Source organism: Vicugna pacos, chromosome 16 (assembly GCF_048564905.1).
Source record: "Vicugna pacos chromosome 16, VicPac4, whole genome shotgun sequence".
NCBI lineage: Eukaryota > Metazoa > Chordata > Mammalia > Artiodactyla > Camelidae > Vicugna > Vicugna pacos.
Window position 1 is genome coordinate 56,208,815 of NC_133002.1, and position 20,357 is coordinate 56,229,171.

A 20,357-nucleotide genomic window follows, 5' to 3' on the forward strand; every position below is an offset into this window, starting at 1 on the left:
ACTGTTTCCTTTTCTGTAAAGCTGTAAATATAACCACATTAAAGACCGCTCCCCAAAGAGAGTCACCAGTATCCTTAACACGTTGACTGCCTTTTGTCCCAAGCCCTCGTCCAGTTTGTGCATGTTCACGTTCTGTATATTTGCAACAAGTGCAGACGGTCAAGAGAACAGATGCCCGACCACACTGGCTGCTGTGGGATCGAGGCTCTGTCAACCACAGGACTGTGGGTCTGTCAATCATTAGCCATAAAGGCTCCAGGCAAGTGCTGTGTCCGTGCCTCAGTGCCTTTGCAATAAAATAGGTTTCATAATCGTATCTACTTAGTAAGGCTGTTATGAGAACTAAAATACATTTAAAGCACTTGGCATGGCATCCTGATCGTGAAAAGTACAATTAACGTTAGCTGTTGCAGTGGATTCTGCGTCTTAATATACAGTTTCAGGGGGGAGGATAGAACTCAAGTGCTAGAGCACATGCTTAGCATGTACGAGGTCCTGGGTTCAATCCCCAGGAAGGAAGGAAAGAAGGAAGGAAGAAAGAAGAAAGGAAGGAAGGAAGGAAGGAAGGAAGGAAGGAAGGAACCTAATTACCTTCCCCTAGATAAATAAAATTTTAAAATTTAAGAAATACAGTTTCATATTCCACTCGTTTTATTTAAAACTACAGAAATATTTTCTAAATTTCTTAGCCTCTGTGACTCTAGTTTTTAATGGCTCCAGGGCATTTTGCTTAGTTCCCAGCCTGTCATTTGCAAAACCACTTTCTTTTTTTCCCAAATTGACTCATCACTCTTTTGCAGATGCTAAAAGATGCGGTGCTTCTCTCTTGCCACACGGGGGCATACTCCTTCTGCTCCCTCCAACCCAGGATGGGCACCCACCCAGGGGACGAAAGTACTTCCTTGACTTCATGCACTAATTCTCTGTTGTATGGCTTCATGATTCATCTATACCACTGGAACATGTAAAAGGCACTGAGCTATTCCAGGAAACAGAGCTTAGCACGTGAGGAAAAATTCCTATTGCAGTTGAGGGGTGGGGATCTTTGTGCAAAGATCCTTAAATCTTTCAGGTGCTTACTTGCTTGTCTGTAAGTAATTGCTGACCAACAATTGGTTTCCTAAAATTGAACGACAACGGAGCTGTATCACAACCTGCGTCTGACAAATGCAGATACAGATAGGTGGATCTGAAAATAAACAAGGGAAAACTGCCTTCATTTACCCATCACTCCCTTTCCACCTTCCAGTGCTGCCTCTTCAAACGCACTGTGGCTTCAATTTCCCAAGAAAGCAGAGGCATTGGAGAGAAAAAAAAAATTCATTCTTGGCTTTTGACCTTCTTGGGGTGGGGATGGGTGGGGGGCAAGATTGGTGCTTTGAGAGAGAAAAAGGATTTTCAAGGGGGTGATTTTGACTCTTCAACATTTTGCCTTGAATGCTGTCTTTAGAGCCCAATGGGCACTTGAGACGTGACCCCCAGTGTCAGGAACAGGGAAGCGGGAGTGCTGCAGGGGTGATATAATGCAGTCTATTGTTGGATGAGGAATGGTGGAAAGAGGGAAGGAAAAGTGATGCTCACAGGGACTTCCCTGGGAGAAGTCTCTTACGAGGCCACCCATTCAGGAGTGTCCTCAGATCCTCCAGAAACCCTTGTAAACACCGACATATAATCTGCAAATGTAAAATCCTGGCATAAAACTGCCAGCAGGACATTCATATAAATGTCATCAATTTAATAAGTTTAATGGGTTTAACTGGTCAAGGCAGGGCTGATCAACTATTCAATTCATCTCGCCATTGGGCAAGTGCCCCCAAACAAACTTTCCTTCCAATAATCTCATTTCTGATTAAAAAGATACAAATGCATATTGAAGTAACCTTGGAAAACCTAAAACTGTACAGAAGGAAGTTGAAATCACACATAATCACATCAGCTAGGGGAAAAAAAATTTAGAGTTTGGTGTATTTCCTTCCATGCTTTTTCATGTGGTTTTCACAGAACTGAGATGATCTCATTACACAACGGCAGACTATTTCTGTTCTCACTAAACATCACACAAGCATTTTCCCCCATATGATTAAAAACCCTTGTAAGCATTTCAAGCAATACAAATTACTATTTACGTTCTCATCCCACTGGGCATTTAAGCTATTTCGAAATTTTTTTCCCCTATAAATATCACTGCAAAACTTTTAACCTATAAAGACAATCAGAGATTTGCACAAAGTTCCCAGAAGTTGAATTGCTGATCGAAGAGCCTGGATGCATGTGTCTAATTAATTTCCGGAAAGGCCATGCCACTTACAGTCCCCTGAGCAGAGTTTGCAAGTTCTCCTCATGCTATTTTTTTTCAAGTCAGCCTGGGTATTTTGCATTTAAAAATAAACATATTCAAGGGGGAGGGCAGAGCTCAGCGGTAGAGTGCTTGCCTAGCATGCACAAGGTCCTGGGTTCAATCCCCAGTACTTCATTAGAATAAATAAATAAACCTAATTACCACCCTCCAATAAATAAATGTATTCATTTGTGGGAGAAACGACATTTCTTTTCATTTGTAATTTCTTTGACCACAAGCGAAATCGAACCTTTCTCATAGCTCCAGGCTTATTACTTTCCTCTTTTGTGAAAGGCGGTCCTCTGCCCAAATGAGGCCTCTTGATGAGACAATGATTAGCTAATTCCTTACAGACACGAGTAATTTTCCTGGGACCCACTTATGTTTGTCGGTGAGTCAGGACACGGAGCTGGGAGCAGCAGGCACTGTTACCCATCAGACAGACGAGGCCACCCGGTCACGTTGGAGTTTCAGCCTCCACGTATCAAATTCCTCCTTGACATCCCTCAAGACAGCAAAGTGCCTTTTAAGAAAGGAAAAATCACCTGCTTCATTTATACCACTATCTGGGATGGCCCCGAAAGCCACTTTTCCCTCTCAATATTGAGACACCACCCTTTTCAAAGGCGGAGGGTATCAGAGCTTCTCCTGCTTTGGGAGGCTTCCTCCTCCCCACACCCTGGGATTGTGGTGAGCCACTCGGCAGCTCTGCAGACAGTACGCACAGGCAGACCTCGGAGACGTCGCGGGTTCGGTGCCAGACCAGCACAATGCAGCAAGTATCACAATAAAGTGAGTGCCACGAACTTTTTGGTTCCCCAGCTCATACAGTCATGTTTACACTATACTGTGGTCTGTGGGGTGTGCAATAGCCCTGTGTCCAAAAAATACCTTACTAATACTTCATTGCTAAAAAATGCTAACCATCCTCTGAGCCTTCAGTGAGTCGTAGTAGTAACATCAAAGATCACTGACCACAGATCACTATAACAAATACGATAATATCAAAGAAGTCTGAAATATTGTGAGGGTTACCAAAACATGACACGGAGACAGGAAGTGAGCAACTGCTTTTGGAAAATGACACCGATAAACTTGCTTGATGCGGGGTTACTGAAAATCTTCAATTTGCATTAAAAAACGCAGAATCTGCGAAGTTTAATGAAGCAAAGCATGATGAACTGAGGTATGCCTCTACAGCAAGCAAGCAAGCAAGCAAGCAAGGCCTAGTTTGGGCAGGAACCTTGCTAGAGTTTCTGGATTTAGCAAATAAAAAGGCAGGGTGCTGAGTTGCATCTGAATTTCAGATAAAACAAAAACTTTCAGTATAAGTATATCCCAAATATCACATGGGATATACTTATGCTTAAAAGTATTCATTGCTTATTTGAAATGTGGACTTAACTGGGTATCCTGTATTTTAACTGACAGTCCTACCTGTGCCCAATTTAAGGTCTGAGTTCCAGGGTGGGGAAAAGTTGGGCAAACTGATTGCTGTCTCCTCTGAAGGCAGCCACACACTTGTCTCAGTGAAAAAAATCTTTCAAGGATGCACTCCCTGGGTCATGCATAATCCAGGGCAGGAAAAGATTCCATTAGAGGCCAAAGAAACTTCATGGGAAGATAACTGAAGTATTCATTAAGCTTAATTACTAATCTTTAGGCAGAGAAGCATCTGGGGTTAAAGAGACATGATAAACTTATTTATAATCTTTGTAACTATAATAGATGTGTCTGCTTATCATTCTAATTATCACAATCCACACAATTATCAGAGGGTCAAATGCTGTCTGTGTAAGAAGTCCGATTAAATTCCCCCATCTTTTCGGTCAGTATCTATTTTCCAGACACTGAAAGTAAGCCATGCCTTACTTTTGATGCTTATGAATAAGCAAGTGCTTTGCGACAAAAAAACACAAACAGATCTGCATCATTGGTAAAAATTAAGCGTGCATCAGAAGAAGAGATGGGTTCACTATTAGCTAAAGATTTCTCATCCGTTAAGCAAACCACCCACTAAAACCTTGCCTGTTCCAAATAGCTAAGTGAGGTAATAATTTCTACTCTCAGTCAAGGGAGCCAAGACTTCCAACAAGATGAAAACGCCCACCTACCAGGTCAGCTCTTCTACTTTAAAGGGACAAACAACCATTTTATCACCAGGAGCTCATTCCTGATGAATTAACTGTGCCCTGAAACAAATCCCAAGCGGACTCCGGGGCTGTCTCTGCAGTTCTCAGCTTGTCCTGCACACTACGTTCTGTCCAAATCCCCTGGTCGGGAAGAGACCGTCATAGCTTTTTTTATTCGAGGGAGGGGGTGTCCACCAGCAGGAGACATTTCCTTCAAAGGAGTTCCAGCACCCTCATTAGAGAAAGGATGTTTTGGAGAATTGAAGAATGCTTACAAGGGCTTTGCAAAGGACTCTCAGCTTCTCCGGGAAAGATGATGGCTCCTCGCTTGAAGTACACGGTTGTAAATTACCCGGTCAAGGTGGAGGCATCCCAGAGGATGACAGCACCTCTTTCAGGGCCCGTGTCCAATTGCTAATATTAACCCAGCAGTCATTTGGCTCGTGTGCACCTTTGACATAATGCAGCTCTGACACCTCCTCTAATTCTGAGAATAAAGGTGAGTAGCCTGGACCACTGCATCTCCAAGTGTGGAATGAAGACCACCCACTGGCAGGCATGGTGGGAGCTCCAGAAACGACCCACCCTGGTAGCTATTAAATTAGAACCTCTGGGAGGAGGGCCCAGGAACCTGCATTCTACAAGCCACATGCCCCTTCACTCTCACCCCAAAGTAATTCTGACAAAGACTAAATTCTAAAAATGAATGTTTTAGACTGTCCAGCTACAAGTCAATCGAGGTAATTTCTCTGTGCTTAAATTCACTTCAGTCTAAATATTACTGTCTAACTAGGGGTCTCAAAGAAGTAGACGGGGCTATATCTGACCCTGAGTTACAGCTGAGCACCTAAGGACATACAGGATTTTTTTCCCCAATGCAGTGGGAAAGGAAAGGAATTTGAGATTAGGAGGTGAAAAGGAATTGAACTGTCTTGATCGGAGCTATATTTCCTTTCTTCAAATAAAAATCCTTTTATTATTATTATTTTTTTTAATAGGATAGGAGCCACCACAAGGAAATGTAACCACCGGCAGAAGACTTGAGAGAAAAATAAATTCCTTCCAACCAAAACACTCTCTCATCTTCCCCAAGCGATATAGGGTCTAAATATAGGGACAATACAGGGTCTAAATCAACATGATGCCTCTCTATTTATAGCTAGCGTTCCCTCTCTGATCCTAGTCAGAACATGACAATATCAATGAAAACCTCTTAGCTGCTACAGTCAAGACAGTATACGTGCGGCCAGTGTTAACAAACAGCATGACAGTCTGCAAATGACAGTGGAAAAGAAAATCTTTCTCGTGTCAAGGGCCGCAAAACTGTAAAGCAAGCACGCTGCTTTTAAGAAGCTTTACGTGAGACTCAAATTCCACAAATATATCTTGGTTTACGGATTGTCTTGCTTGACTGGATGCAAACAATTGATGCTGGATCGCAGGATAAGCGCTGGAGAGAACAAAAATGAAAGAACAAGACAGGCACAGAAGACTGAAGCTTTAGGGTTTGCTTTCTGTCTTGTTATGAGAAGGCCAGAGAGCTGAGACTTTACCCGGATGCAAAAGAGAACGGAAGTCCGTGCCCAGCTTCCGTAGGAAGAGTTTCTCGGCACAGTCCCCAGTGGTGGGCGACAGAAACCTGCTGGTTCATCAGAAGGGTCCTGAGGGGCTCAGGGAATCAACCCAGGAAGGCCACAGAACCCAGCTTGGAATGCAGATGGGGCCAAGGAAGACCAGGATTCCTGCCCCGCCCACAAAATGCCCCCACACGGCCCTCAGGGTGGTACCTCTATCCCCAGCACCCCAAAACGTTAGCCACTCCCTCTTTGCTATCAGGTCCATCCAACTGGCTAAGCCAAGGTCACCCCTAGCTGCCAGAGAGGCTGGAAGTCCAGCTTCTGTCCTGAAAGGCAGGCTCTGTCTTCCAACAAGACTCGAAAACTGGGGGGGAAGAGAGAGTCACAAAATGGTCAAGGGATTCGGGAGCCAAGCAGCTGGCAGGGGCGGGTAGGGAAAGTCCGCCGCAGAGAAGCTTTATTCATGTCCTCAGACATCCAAGTCCTCATGTCTTTAGTCCACGTTAAACTTGCACCAGGTTTTCCTCTCTCTTCAGAAGACACAATGAAGTAGAGTTCTCAGGCCAACTCTATCTCCAGTCTCCTGCACGTAACCCTAGGAAAGTCCCAACCCCTAAGGCCTTTGCTTCTTCCGACCGTGAATGAGCTGAACTAGATCGAGTCCAGGGCCCCTTCCAGCACTAACCTCCTGTGCTTCCGGAGACAGCCTCCTACACGGCTGGCCTGAATAATCACTCAGCCCTGGCGAGCAGGGGAGCGGCTGTTTCCAGGGCCAGTGTTTCTAGAACTCTGCTCCAGCCCAAGAAATGCCCCCAAGATGAGCCTCACAGACAGCACGTTCCAACCCTTCATAAAATCCGAACATATCCTAAAGGAGGAGCGAGTTCATTTGCCCCCAAGGCATCAACATCTTTGGTGCCCTCAAATAAAAGTGTGATTTTCCCTTAAAAAATATATTAAAATATTTTCTGACAATGCCAAAATTCCCACTCATTATAGGAAATATGGAGTCAGCACAACGAAAAACAAAAAACCATTCACCCCCGAGAGGTAACCACCTTTAAAAAATCCTGACCATCTTTTTTATATTTATACTGTGTGGGTATAGCTGCACGCACACACACATATTCATTTTTCAAACTGGATCATACTATTTTGAAACACGATTTTACACAGCAGTAAAGCATGAACATTATTCCACACCATAATATATTCTCCCGTGTCAATGGTTCAGATGGGCACAATGCAGAATTTCCAGCAGCCAAACAGAGAACTAAGAATTCATACTCCAGATTTCTTTCCTGGTCCGAAGAAAAGATAAGCTTATTGACCGAATCATTTCAAAGTCAAGCACAACAAATTAACTTCCAGGCCTCCGGTGAGCTTTGGTGTTTAGAATAATAATAATAGCAAGCAGGAGACAGGAATAAGAAATCAACACATAAAAATCAGCCAAATGCTGGTCAAACATAAAAGGGCCCATATTTCTTGTTCTGACACTTCTGTGATGGAAATGTGGTCTTTGTGGGTGGTTTCTAAGCCCTTCTTTCTTCAGGTGCAGTTTAAATGGTATATGAGGAAGAACGTGTGAGTGGCCGGGGGAGTCCTTTTGCAGCTTGACTTTCCATAATATTTCACATTTTTTTCACTGGATCATTTATTTGTTGTCAGTTTGCAAGGCCATCCCTCTTACATCCACTCACGAGGGAAGGGCTGGCGCCTTGCTCACAATTTTATCTGTGGTGACCGGCACAGTGTCGGCACAGAGGACGTACTCAAATATTTGTGGGGTGAATACAAAGCCGGTGAAGCTCTTTCCCAGAAAAATGCCCACACACATCTACACGGAACATTTTGCACATAGTTTCAAAGAGTTTACAGTTTTATTTAAGGTGAAGAACCTCCACCCAAAATATTCTACCTATGGACAGACCAACACTGATTTATCCAAACATCTATTTTATGAACATCTAGGTCAAGGATCAGTAAACCCCCTTATTTTATTTTACTTTATTTTTTGCAAAAGTCCAGATAAGAAATATTTCAGACTTTGCGAGTCATTCTGTCTTCACAGCAATCACTTAACTCTGTCATTAGAGCACAGAGGAAGCCAGGGAGAATCCGTAAATGACTTGGCCGGTCTATGTTCCAATAAAATTTTTTTCTTTTTACAAAAACAAATTTTATGGATCTGGTAGCAGGCTGTACTTTGCTGGCTCCTAATAGAGACCATTAAAAGCAGGATTTTTAAGATCTCTCTCTTCTTCATTTTTTTTTTTTAATGGTTGGTGGTCCTCATGAGATTATTCCAAAGCCTTTCTGGCCTCTGAGAAATTGAACTGTCTAGTCCCACCCAGCATCTGATGGGGACAATCCAGCTATGTGTGACTCACAAGAGAAGTCACTGGTCAGCTTGACTAATTCTAAATACGAGTTCAAGGAGTGACAGAGCACCGCCTTCCCTGGAGAAAGCCCGCTAGTATCCTCGTGCTGCTCACGCAACGCCTTTTCACTTCATGTTTGCTTTAACATTTGCACCAAGCCTGGTCTGTCCTCACCTCCAATGCTCCCTGAGCCCTGCGCGGCCCATTAGGATGGGCCTGGACTTGATAACCATGGTTGAACCTGAGCTCAGTGCGCCTGGATTTCCAGGAAACACTATGCAATCAATGGAATTAGACAAATCTCCTTGGGAACTTTTTTGCACAGTAGCCCTATTGGAGGTGTTGTCTTAACTAACTTCTCACTCACAGAAGGCTGACTTCAACCTAATCTTTACCAGGAGACAAAGGGGAAAAACCAAAAAGGAAGGAAGTCCAGCTCCATGGATAGTAAATGACGCCTTGAAAAAAAGTGATAAGCTAACTCTCACGAGCTTACACCACCACCAGGCCCCCGTGACACACGGCAGCCCCAAAGGAAGCTGATGCTCTTGCCTTACGACCTTCTCTGTGCCCGATTCAGGTTCAGCTCTCGCTGCCCGAGCGCCTGTTGTGGACCACGCAAGGGCCCAGACGTTTAGCCACCTGGAGAAGTTTTGGCCTTCTTTAATCCTAGGAACAACTCGACGAGGTGGGTTCTTTTAATTCCGTACCTATCCAGGTAAGGAATGGGTTGGCTCCGGCCCTCTCCCAACATTCTTCCTTCCGAGGAGCTGCGCCGCCATCATTCCCAGCTCTGCCTTCTCCTTGTAACTGCCAGGTGGGTGTGGAATGCTTCTCCCCCAGTCCTTTGTTCCAGGAGGACGGACTTTCCCTTTAAAACTCTCGGCCTTTTGTCCTGCCCTTCGTGCCTCGTGGGGACAGAGGGAGTTTCTTGAGACGTGAATTTGGGGGGAGGAACCAGATATGGATGCTTCAACCCCTTCCCTCTTCCCTTGAGAGCCAAGGTGCCCATGGGTAGCATGACTTCTGGTCTCATCTCCCATGCAGCAAGGTGCCCAGGGCCCACACGGCCCCAGATGTGTCTGGTCTCATCTCCCATGCAGCAAGGTGCCCAGGGCCCACACGGCCCCAGATGTGTCTAAGCTGGTGGGCCAGTGGGCCTAATTCTGCAGTCACCACCACGAATCCCACTGGCAATGCACATCAAAGACCTTGCCTCTCAGCCAGTCTTCACTGGCAATGACGGTGATATTTTTATTTCCACCTGCCTCCTCCTTCGCTTCTTATAGTTGATTCAGAATTCAGACGGAGAAGACTGTGGTGTCCAACATTAGACCTCTCCGGGTCCAACACCCAACCCTAAACCTGCTCTAGTGTCCAGGCCAGAGTGGCCAGTTAAGGGGTGGACTTATGATTCAAGCCAGCCAGTCAGAGCCCTTGGTCTATGCATAATGCCCATGGGCCCTTCCCTGTGGACTGAAGTCCAGCCACACCACCAGACACAAGGGAGACACATCAGGTGGAGAAGGCACCTCAGTGGTGCCACGTTCCCTGTTCCAGATATGAAGCCTGATTTCATGAGCTTCCAGAATCCTCCCCACTAATAAGCCAATAAAAGTCTCTTTGGCTTCAGGAGTCAAGTTGATTCCTGGCATCAGCAACCAAAAGAGGTCGGACTAAAGTAAGAGAACAAGGCTCAGAGACTGAGTCATCTGGCTAAGGATGGCTCAGCTACAAAGCAGCAGGACCAAGGGCCACACCCAGCTCTCCTGCCAGTTTGGGGCTGTTTCCACCAACCACACCACTTCAACCTCTTTCCCCTCCAGCCTAGCCTCCACCTCCTCTAAAAACCAAAATCCCCTCCATCTACTAATTCTCGGAGGCATGTGGGGAACAAACGTTTCCTTCCACCACACAGATGCCTCAGGAGGCACCTGACCACCTTGCCCGCTGCAGCTTCGACAACCCCCGTGCTCACTCCCAGGTGGGGACAAGTTCCAGGGAGAGTCTGCCTGCTCTAGGAGCCCTGTTGTCAGAGGCATCACTGAAAGGATTGAACTGGTGCTTCTGAAAACTGACCTCATGTCAGAATCATCTGAGGAATAAAAAAATCCAGATCCCCAGCCTTAGCTGTATTGACCTGGCTTCTCTCAGGGAGGAACCTGCCAATCAGCACTTGGGAAAGGCCCTGGGGTGGGGCCAATGCAGCTGGTCTGCCAGCTGGACCACACAGCATCGGTGTCCCTCCCAGCAACAGCCTCTGAGACTGCCCGTTTCAGCCCGCGCTGCCAGGCACCCTTCCAAGACCACCGTCACTGGAGTGCTCGTGACCTCCAGACACCAGAACAGTCTCAGCTCACCAGTCTCACCCTGTACTTTCCAAGCCTTGCCTGGTCTCTGCAAGGACCCTGTGATTTTAAAGGAATTAGCCAACTTCGGGTGACTGTTAGCTCTGGAGGCTTCACTCCAGGCTGCAGAACAAAACAGACACGAGAGCAAAGAGGACTTAAACTTGGCCTTCAGGCCCAAACTGAGGTCCACCTTCTCACCCAAGGATCGCTGCCCATGCAAATCCCCAGTTCCTTACAATGGTCTCCTGGCCTGAGTTCTGGCCGGATTAACCACTCTGCCCCTGAAAGCAGCCGATCTCCTTGACCGGGCCAGTCCTGGGCCCTGGTCACTCACATGTTAACCCTGTCCAAAAGCCCACCTGGAGCAGAGCACATTCTGCTGAGGAGAGAGGCAGGGTGGACGAGCCAGCACAGGTGTCCCCATCTGCCTTCCTCTTCTTCTCCAGAAAGCAAGCCCTGCTTCACCACGACGGAAAGCTCCCAGACATTGGCCAAATTCAAGAAAATCACATGAGGGGAGGGATAAACCAGGAGTCTGGGATTTGCAGATACATACTACTACATATAAAATAGAAAAACAAGGTCTCACTGTGTAGCAGCAGGAACTATATACAATACCTCATGATAACCTATAATGATAAAGAATATGAAAAACAACGTGTCACTGAATCACTATGCCGTACAGCAGAAACTAACACAACGCTGTAAATCAACTCTACTTCAATAAAGAAAGAAAGTTTCGTTACCAAAAAGAAAAAAGAAAGAAAGACAAGAAAATCACATAAAGAATAACAAAGGATGATGTGGGGATGGGGCAGGTGGTTGAGCTGCATCTCAACAGAGAAGCTTACTAACCAAGAAGAAATTCCAGGAGATGATGGAAGTCCTGGGGGCAAATGGCACAGCAGTGGACAAGGATCAGCAAAGTCCATTTTCTGGGGGCGAGGATGCAGGTCATCACGAAGTATATTCTGCCACAGAGAACACACCTGCATGCGCAGGAGCCCTGCATTCTACTCAGTGAAAAAGAACTCCCGTGTTAGCATGACCTCCAAAGCTTGGAAGCCAAGTCAAGGCCCTGATGGACGTTCATAGGTTAGGTGGGCCCATTTCCAATCAGCCTGGGTTTATAAATAAGGAGAAATTAGAATATCATTGAGATGCAAATAAACATCACATTATGTAAATACCGCTAAATATTTGTCTCTAAAGGTTTGTTTTCTTCATCAGTTAAATATTTCCCCGGCAATATTTTCGTGCTATTAATCTGCTCGGGAGAAAAACATTTCAGATAGAGTGCAAAGGTAAATTTCAGCATGGTTACCCATGCTGTTAAGAAAAAAAAAAAACAACACAACTCTATGAGAACAGGGTCCCAACTAGTGAAGAAAAGCCACTCTCCCAACCTGGGCGCTCTCTGTGAACAAGAGCACAGGTCACACGGATGACAGCAAGCTTCTGCCGAGGTCTGACTAGCAGGTGGAGGGTGGGGCGTGGAAAGGAAAATCCCCGGGCACCACTAGAGAAACACGGCGGGAAATTCTTGGCAGATCTGGCACGAGTTTGCTAGTTTTGCCCCCACGTCCCCACTCTCCAGATCAGCAAAAGTGATTTGGACACGGGGGCCGCCTGTTTCCCAGGCCAGGATTAATGGGGAAGAAAGCTACCATGGCTGTGAGTCCCAGAAATTTCCCTTTTCTCGCCTTTCCAGCATATGCATCTCTGTGTGTGTGTGTGTGTGTGACAGAGACAGAGACAGCAAGAACACACGTGTGCCCAACCCAAATTATCATCAATGTGTTTGCTTTGAGGGGGTCTGGCAGTTTCTCCCAGTCTCCTGGGGGGACTGTCAATCAAAGCTAACAACGGACCGTGGGTGTGGGCAGGCAGGGACAAGGTGGACAGGCTGAGTGGCTGGCGGTCTGGCTGCAGGCATCCAGTCCTGCAGGAGGCACACAGCAGGGAGACCAGGAGAAAGCCCCTGCAGGCTCGCTGACACTTTCCTCTTTTCTCCCCTCTTCAGGCTTCTCTCTTTCCCTTTTTCTCTGTCACTGGGAAGGAAAAAGCAGGCAAGAGTGGTTCTGGGGAAATGAGACTCTGGATTCACTCACTTTAAAGGCGCCGTTTCCCCGGCCACCCAAGTTCACATCCCAGTTCTGCCATTTCCTGGCCGCGCATCTTTGAGGATGCCATTTGGTACCCACCCCGTACCTCAGTTTCCACGTTTGCCAAGCAAGGGTGATAGTATTACCCGCCCTCAAGGACAGCTGTGAGAGGTGATGAGGGGGGATGTGGGGGCCCCTGGTGGGCACACAGCAAGTGCCACACAAACCACATCTCGGCACTTCGCATCCCCAACTTGCACTACATTTATAAAAATATAAAGGAGAGGCTAATGGCGTGTCTAGGACACCTAATCCATTCGTAACGTAAATCAGAAAAGCAGGGGGTTTGCAGGGAAGGAGGAAAAATTAGATGGTGATAGGATTTAGTGCAGAATTTTCAAGAGCTGTCCAATCCCAACCGTCCAGCGTGCAGGGCAGAGCCGTGCCTTGGCTGTAACATGGACACTTTTCAAAATTTCACAACCTTGTTGACATTTTCAACTTTCAGGACAGATCACCTGCGGCTAAAGATAATAGAGACTTTCCGTTAATAAAAGGAGAGGGCTGGTGCTCTTTAAGAGGGTCTATTTTTGCTTTGGAATACAAAGTCACTTTTTCTCTCCCTTTTTCTTTCTTTCTCCTTTTTTTTAAAAAATAGATTTACCCATCTAATGTAGTTGACCTAGGCTCACATCATACCAGTTTGCACTTCCTAAAAAAATGTTACGACCAAGGAGGTGGGAGCAAAGTCGATCACTAGCAACCCTGAAGCATCCTGGCTGGTTGCTTGTTATCCAGAGAAAATCATGATACACAGATACATACACAGGCAGGTGGACTGACAGATAGATAGACATACACAAATACACATGTGATCTATATAATTTATATAAATAATATACCTATGCTATTTCATTAAGCCATTATATTTCCTTTTTCAGGTTTAATTCCTTAAATTACACATATCTATAATTTAAGAGATATATTTATCAAATATATATGTAATATTTTTAGAACTCCACCTTGGAAATGGAAACTTAGCAGCTTAATGAAATGGCATCACACAGCTAACTGCCAGGAAGAATTAAGCACTATTCTTTACTCTCTGGATTTGACCATAAACACAGGCAGTAAGGGGAAAGAGCCAGGAGGAAAATGGGTTTCTAAAAACTAATCAACCCAACAGAATGCAGCTCCCAGCAAGGGAAACATATTTCTTTCTCTGACGTTTTTGGTTGAGATTTGGCGTCTTCAAAGGGTGGCTGTCTTTGGGTAGTGGATCCAGTGGGCACTAGGCAGAGACATGCACTTGCCTTGGCAGGGGCTCCACATGGACCCCGGTGCAGGGAGGCTGAATCCTTGAGGCCTCTGCTTTCTGAGGCAGAAGTGCTGGCTCAGACGGGAGGCTGACAGGCAAAGGTAGCTTTGCTGACCTGAGGTTGCTTGGACTCAGTGGAGCAAAGGAAGAAATTGGTTCTGAGACAGCAAGAATAAAAGAAATTAGGAAGCTGATGGAGTGGGACTTCTCAGCGAAATCAGTGAGGGGTCGAAGGAGGCCACCTCATGCTCAGGAGTGGACCCTGCCTGGTGAAATGAGAAAATTTAATGGAGCAGAGTGGAAATGCTTGCCAGGCTGGAAGACACTTTCTCATGCTGTTCCTACTTAGCAGCCACAGGGAAGCGTGAAGGATGGCATGCTTTTTAGTGGGGAAACATATGCCATCCAGCAGAGGTTCAGAGAAGGGGAGAGACATGGCTGGTGAGGGGTCTGTATGCTTCAGCTTCAGCTCAAAGCAGAAATGACTTCCTGAAAATGAAGGGACGTTCAGATGATTTTTGACCATTAATGCAAAAAAGGACCACAGGGCTGGAAGACGGGGCATCAGTCATCCTCCCGCCTTGTAGCTCATGTTACACAAGGTGGCTGGGGAGGCTGAGGCCACGTGTGTACAGTGGGAACAGTCTTGTGAGTGGCTGGATGGTAGAAGATCCTAGCTGAGCCCAGGCCAAGTTTAGAATCTTTCATGGTGGTTCTCAAACTTGAGCATGCCAAAATGAATGAATGAATAAACAAAAAACAACAGAAGATCACCATTTAGGGAGGTTTTTGTGGTCATTTTGGCTACACATATACCAAAATTTGAAAGATACAGAGAAGACTAGCATGGCCCCTGGACAAGGATGACATCCAGACTGCTGTGGCAATCCATATTTTTAAAATAAGAAATTATGAATTGTCAACCAAAAAAAAAAGGTACAACTTAAGAGTTGTGAATTATGTTTTATTTGGCGGACTTGCTGAGGACTTCCAGCCCAGGGGGCAACCTCTCAGATCACTCTAAGGGACTGCTCAGAAGAGGGAAGGGAGGAGCCAGGATATATAGGAGTTTTGCAAACAAACAAACTTACTAACAAACAAACAGGTAGTTGGAACATCAAAACATTACTGTTAATTAAAGAAAAAAGACATCTCAAGTTAATGAATTTTCTATGTAGGGGAAGATGCAACAGTCTGGGCTCATTGAAATAATTCCTTTAATGTGCACCTTAACTCTCTAGGGTCAGTATCCTGATTTCATTTTTTCTTTCCATCCTGAATCCCCTCAGGGTGCAAAATGAGGGTGGCTGCAGTGGCTGACAGCTTGATGGCTGCAGCATCCTTTGTTTACTGATGTGACAGGTCACATTCTTTGTCCACAGAATCAAAGGGCATAAAATTTCAGTTAAGCAAGATGAACAAGCCCTGGAGATGTGCTGCACCACACTGCACCAGCAGTCAACAGTAACACAGAGTGCACTTAAAAATGTGTTAAGGGGGTAGTTAGCACATTAGTATTCCCATCATAATAAAATTAAATTTACAAGGAAATATCACCTAAATAACTTTAATAAAAAAAAAAGACTTTAAAAAAATTTTAAAGTGAGGATTCTTGGAGCTCATAGCAGACCTGGGTGGGCTCGGGAGTCTGCAGGAGTGACAGGCATACTAGATGACATGACTTCGGAGAGGAAGAAGGATCCAGGAAAATACAATGGAAACCCATCAAGAGCGGACTCCCAGGATTGCTCTGTTCAGCCCAAATCTCTTGCCACCTGTTTACTGAGAATTCTCCCTTGAGGGTCTGACTATCATTTTGCTCCTTTTGCACTGAATGGAACACATCACCTTCTGCCCAAAATGTGTTCCTCCGCCTGTCACTGCTCTTAGGATGACAGAATCCATAATCACTCTGATTTACTAAACCAGGAACATGGGAACCAACGTCAGTGCAAAGCCCATGGAACCCACACTGAGAAACCCTGTTCTGGGAGGACCCAAGGGAAACCCGCAGAGGAACACTGGGTGAGTGAGTGCCAAGGGGAGGTGGCATGGAGGGGTGCTCTGCCTGTGGGATAACTGGCCAGGCCTTCGCTTATACAGTCCCTGAAGCCAGTCCAAAGCACGTGACCAAGAACAGAACATCCGACCCAGACAGAGCTACCCGGCACTTTTCTGGAAGTTATTAGGCTGTAGGGTTTACCCACACTAAACTCCCTGAAGTGGCAAGTTCTCCCCTGCCACCAAAATCTGCCCACCATTATGTCACTGCAGCCCTGAGCCTGCAGAGAAGTCAGGGAGCCTGCAGGAACACTGGTACCAGAGGCAGGTACCCGGGATGGGCTACAGAAAGCAGTGCGCCTGTTGCCATGGCAACCCATGATTAACCAGGGATGGGAGAAATGTACTCAGCTTAATTGAAACCCAGGCAACGTTTTAACTCAAACCCTGAAGAAGTTAACGCTCAGTTGGATTTTCTCCTGCCTTCTCCCCCACCTCCTTTCTTTTTATGTCACCAAGTGGCTTTAAATCATCTCCTCCCCCCACCCCTAAAAAATCACCTCCAAAGATGAGGCTTTTGATACAAAAGCTTTTGATAAGCTTTTTAATGAAGCTTTTGAGCAGGATTCCCTCCCCTACACCACGTTCAAGCACAAAGCAGCTTAAGATGCCCTCTTCTCTGTCTGTAGCCTCTCCATCTCAAAGGACATTCTGTTTGCCAAAAGATTCCTAGGAATGCACTGGTTTCCCCATCACTTCCTCACTGCAGGAACTCAGGACAAATATTCTCACACTGCAATACAGACAGAAAGAGAATCACCTAGAGAATTTTAAAAGGCAAATTCCCCAGTCCCATCCCAGGAGAGGGGATTTCAGCAAATCAGAGGTAGAGCATAAGCATTTGTATTTTTTTCTAGCACCGCAAGCAATCTTGAATACATAGATCAACACCCACCCTGTGAGACCTGTGAACCAACAGGTTTGGGCTTTTCCCATAGACTGATTTGTCCTTCATAGGGCAGGCTGAGCTCAGCAAAAACTGGACATCTGATGGCCTCCTGCTTGCCAAATAAGTCACAGACTGGGAAAAGGTTAAGAGGAGACCCCCCCACCCCCGCTCCTGCAGTGCGAGTTCCCTGACACACATTCTGAACATGACGGACACACATGGAAAAGCACGTCCTAGGATCCTCACCATCATGGCACGCCTTCTCCACCCTGCAAGGTGGAAGGAAAACCAGCACGCTCAGAACCCCAAAATATTCACGAATGAACTCACCCACCACTTATAAAATGAATCCCCACTCAAAAATTTCCCTCCCTGCCTAACAGCTTAACAGAAGCCCTAACCTGCCTCTTAGGCCAGTCTTGAGGATCGTGAACATCTGCTTGTATTTTCATTTTCTTGTCAAATGCATGGAAATGTCAAATCACAAGTCTTGAGAAAGATACAAGCTCGTGATACTAACGAAAGGCTCGCTGCCTGGCAGAACCTGGGACCCACAGGACCTGGAGAACAACTGAAGACAAGAGGGAAGCAGGAGTGTTTTGTGTACATTTAAGTTCCTGCTCGAGATATGTCGGTTTCCAGCAAGATTAAAGATGAAGATAAAACCAAAAGCTCCCTCCACAAACACCATAAACAAACCAAAAAGGTTTCAAATGCACATCTGAGCATGCAACCAAGAAAGGGAATCATTCATCATAAGGAAGCTAGAAACCAGAGCCTAAACACCAAAACCAGTTCAGACGCTGCCTAGGGACTGACAAGGGTTCCAAGAATAGGTTCTGGGTGTTACCGTCCAAATGGGGCAAAGATGAGGCCTTGGGTCACATCAGGCAAGAGATGAAATTCTATAAATGCAAGAGTCTTAAAATTCTGTCCCTGTGTGGAAGAGTGGACTAGAGGAAAAAAAATCCATCCAGCTGCAGAGAGAGACAAAAAAGCCAATCACATGTTCTACCTGGTCTCTGGAGGGGAAAAAAAAAAAAACTTGTAAAATGAAAACCTGGAGCTTACACCTTGAACAGGTCAGAGTTCTGAGTTTTTGCTTTCTGAGAGGACTGGGAAACCCCAGCCTGGACATCACTGTAAAAATGGGTCCCAGGCTAACGTTACTGCAAAGGCGTCTTAGAGAAACAGATGCAAAACTACTGAAGGGTCTCCCATGACCCAGGACCCTGGGAATCCTTAAGGAAAAGTGCATCCCACTGGTGGAAAAGGATGGTTGCTAAAGTGTTACATAGCCTAGGAGAAAACAGCACACTACGAATGGGAGCCAGTAGATGCACGTGCATCTGAAGGGGGCACCCCAAGTTAACTGCCCCAGTGTTGTCATCCCTGAGTCGCAGTAGTGGAAGTAAAAAGCAAGCAACAGACAGCATTTTCTGACTAGGGAGGCCCTGGCATTGGTCAAGAAGTCCATCTGGAAGTATCCGGGATTACAAGCCAGATTCCTGTAGGGAAGGAAAATAAAATTTCCTATACCCTCTTAGGTTCTGTGATTGGGGGCCTGGAAATTAAACTAACAAAGACAGATTAACAAGAGAAAAACTAACAGAGCTTATTAACACATATAGCGTGCATCCACATGGAGGAAGCTTAGTGATGAGTAACTCATAGGGGTGGTTACAACTCGGGGCCTTCTGGGGCATCTTAACAAAGAACAACAAATTTGTACAGAAATGTAAAGACCAAGGAAAAGAGATTTAGGCTTTTAGGAATGACAAACTGGGAAGGTCACTATATGGGGGAAGTGACAGAAGACAAGGCCTGTTACACAGATTCCTCTCAGTGCCTTCTCTGGGCTGAGCAGAGTCTCTGGGGAGTGACTAGTCCTTCTGCCTCTTTCTTCATTTCATGTCCTATTTTTAGGTAGAAGGAGGGAGGTCAGAGAGCCCTTCCTGCAACTGCTGTTTCTCAAGTGTCTTCAACTCCAAATAGTCAATATGCCAAAGTGGCATATTTCGGGGTGGTGGGCTCTGATCCCCCAAATTCTCAAATACCGATGTGCATGTTAAATATGGGACCCTGGGCTCCTTTCTGCCAGAATCTGTACTGAAAGCCAGTAGCAGATTCATTTTTTTAAATTGTATTTTTAAAAATTGATTTTCTTACTACAGAAAGAGCATAAAGAAGAAAGAAAATGATCTGCAGTCCCACGGCCTGGATAATCCCTGCTGACACTCAAAAGCATAAAAGTAATACAGATACGTGGTTAGAAACACAAATAGAACAGACAGGGCTGAAATGAAACCTAGGAGTCTCCCTCCCGCACCCCCACGTCTCTCTTCCCTAGGTAACCAGTCATCACAGATCCTAACGTATTCTTCCAGGAAAAAAAAAAGAATATTAGATTAACACTAGGATTTCTGTCCCTTTCAACCATTTTTCTCCCTACCCAAAAGAAATGACAGTGCATCTAGTTTTGTAGTTTGCTTTTTTTGCTTAATATAACCTATAGATTTTTCTACACCTGCACTTAAAAAAACCTACCTTGTTCATTTAAATGGGTTTAACATAGAGAAGGAATCACATTTTCAATCGATGCTTAAGGTGATTCTAATGGAGGGGTCAGCAGAGCGGACTGAGAAACGCTGGCCCCACGTGGAACTCTCTGTGAGGTTAATCTGCGCAGAAGACTTGGAGACGCCTTCCACTTCGCCCCAACAAGCAGGGCCCTGGGGTCCCTCTGGACACCCTGCATTTAGGCACCGCTCTCACAGTACAGGCAGACAAATGTTCTTAACCAGACTCCGTTCCTCCACCTGCAAGGGTCTCAGGATGATTGCTGGGGGACTCAGACGGCCCCAGGCAGGAAATCAGTCCTGGCTTTACCTCTGAAAAGAGTGGGCCCAGAAGCAAGTCGTGCATTCGCAAAGCATCATGGGTAGACCCCCAAATCGCCACTCACCCATTTTTCAATCTTGGTTCAAAACTAAAGCAAAAGCAGCAGCCAAGAGGCTGGTCCTGCACGGCGCCAGGTGCTGTCCAGATGCACAGAGACCCCCCTCTGTCCCCTGGTCCTTGGACCACACTCTCCTGCAGATTTTTGTTGATAGTTAAGTGGCTCCAAAGGTAATGTTGCTTCTGATTGGCTGGAAGCGTCATTTTGCAGATCTTTTAAGCAGAAAAGATCTGCCTGCTAATA

General features: G+C 45.8%; 1 protein-coding gene and 1 non-coding gene across 23 annotated transcripts in view; one reads left to right on the forward strand and one right to left on the reverse strand.

The window, feature by feature from the left end:
- SLC39A11 (solute carrier family 39 member 11) overlaps positions 1-20,357 on the reverse strand; it is a 348,535-nt gene that overhangs the window by 117,837 nt on the left and 210,341 nt on the right. The window lies entirely within an intron of this gene.
- On the forward strand, positions 14,997-15,103 carry LOC116283757 (U6 spliceosomal RNA). Its single transcript, XR_004193467.1, has one exon. It is a non-coding gene; the product is annotated as a U6 spliceosomal RNA (small nuclear RNA).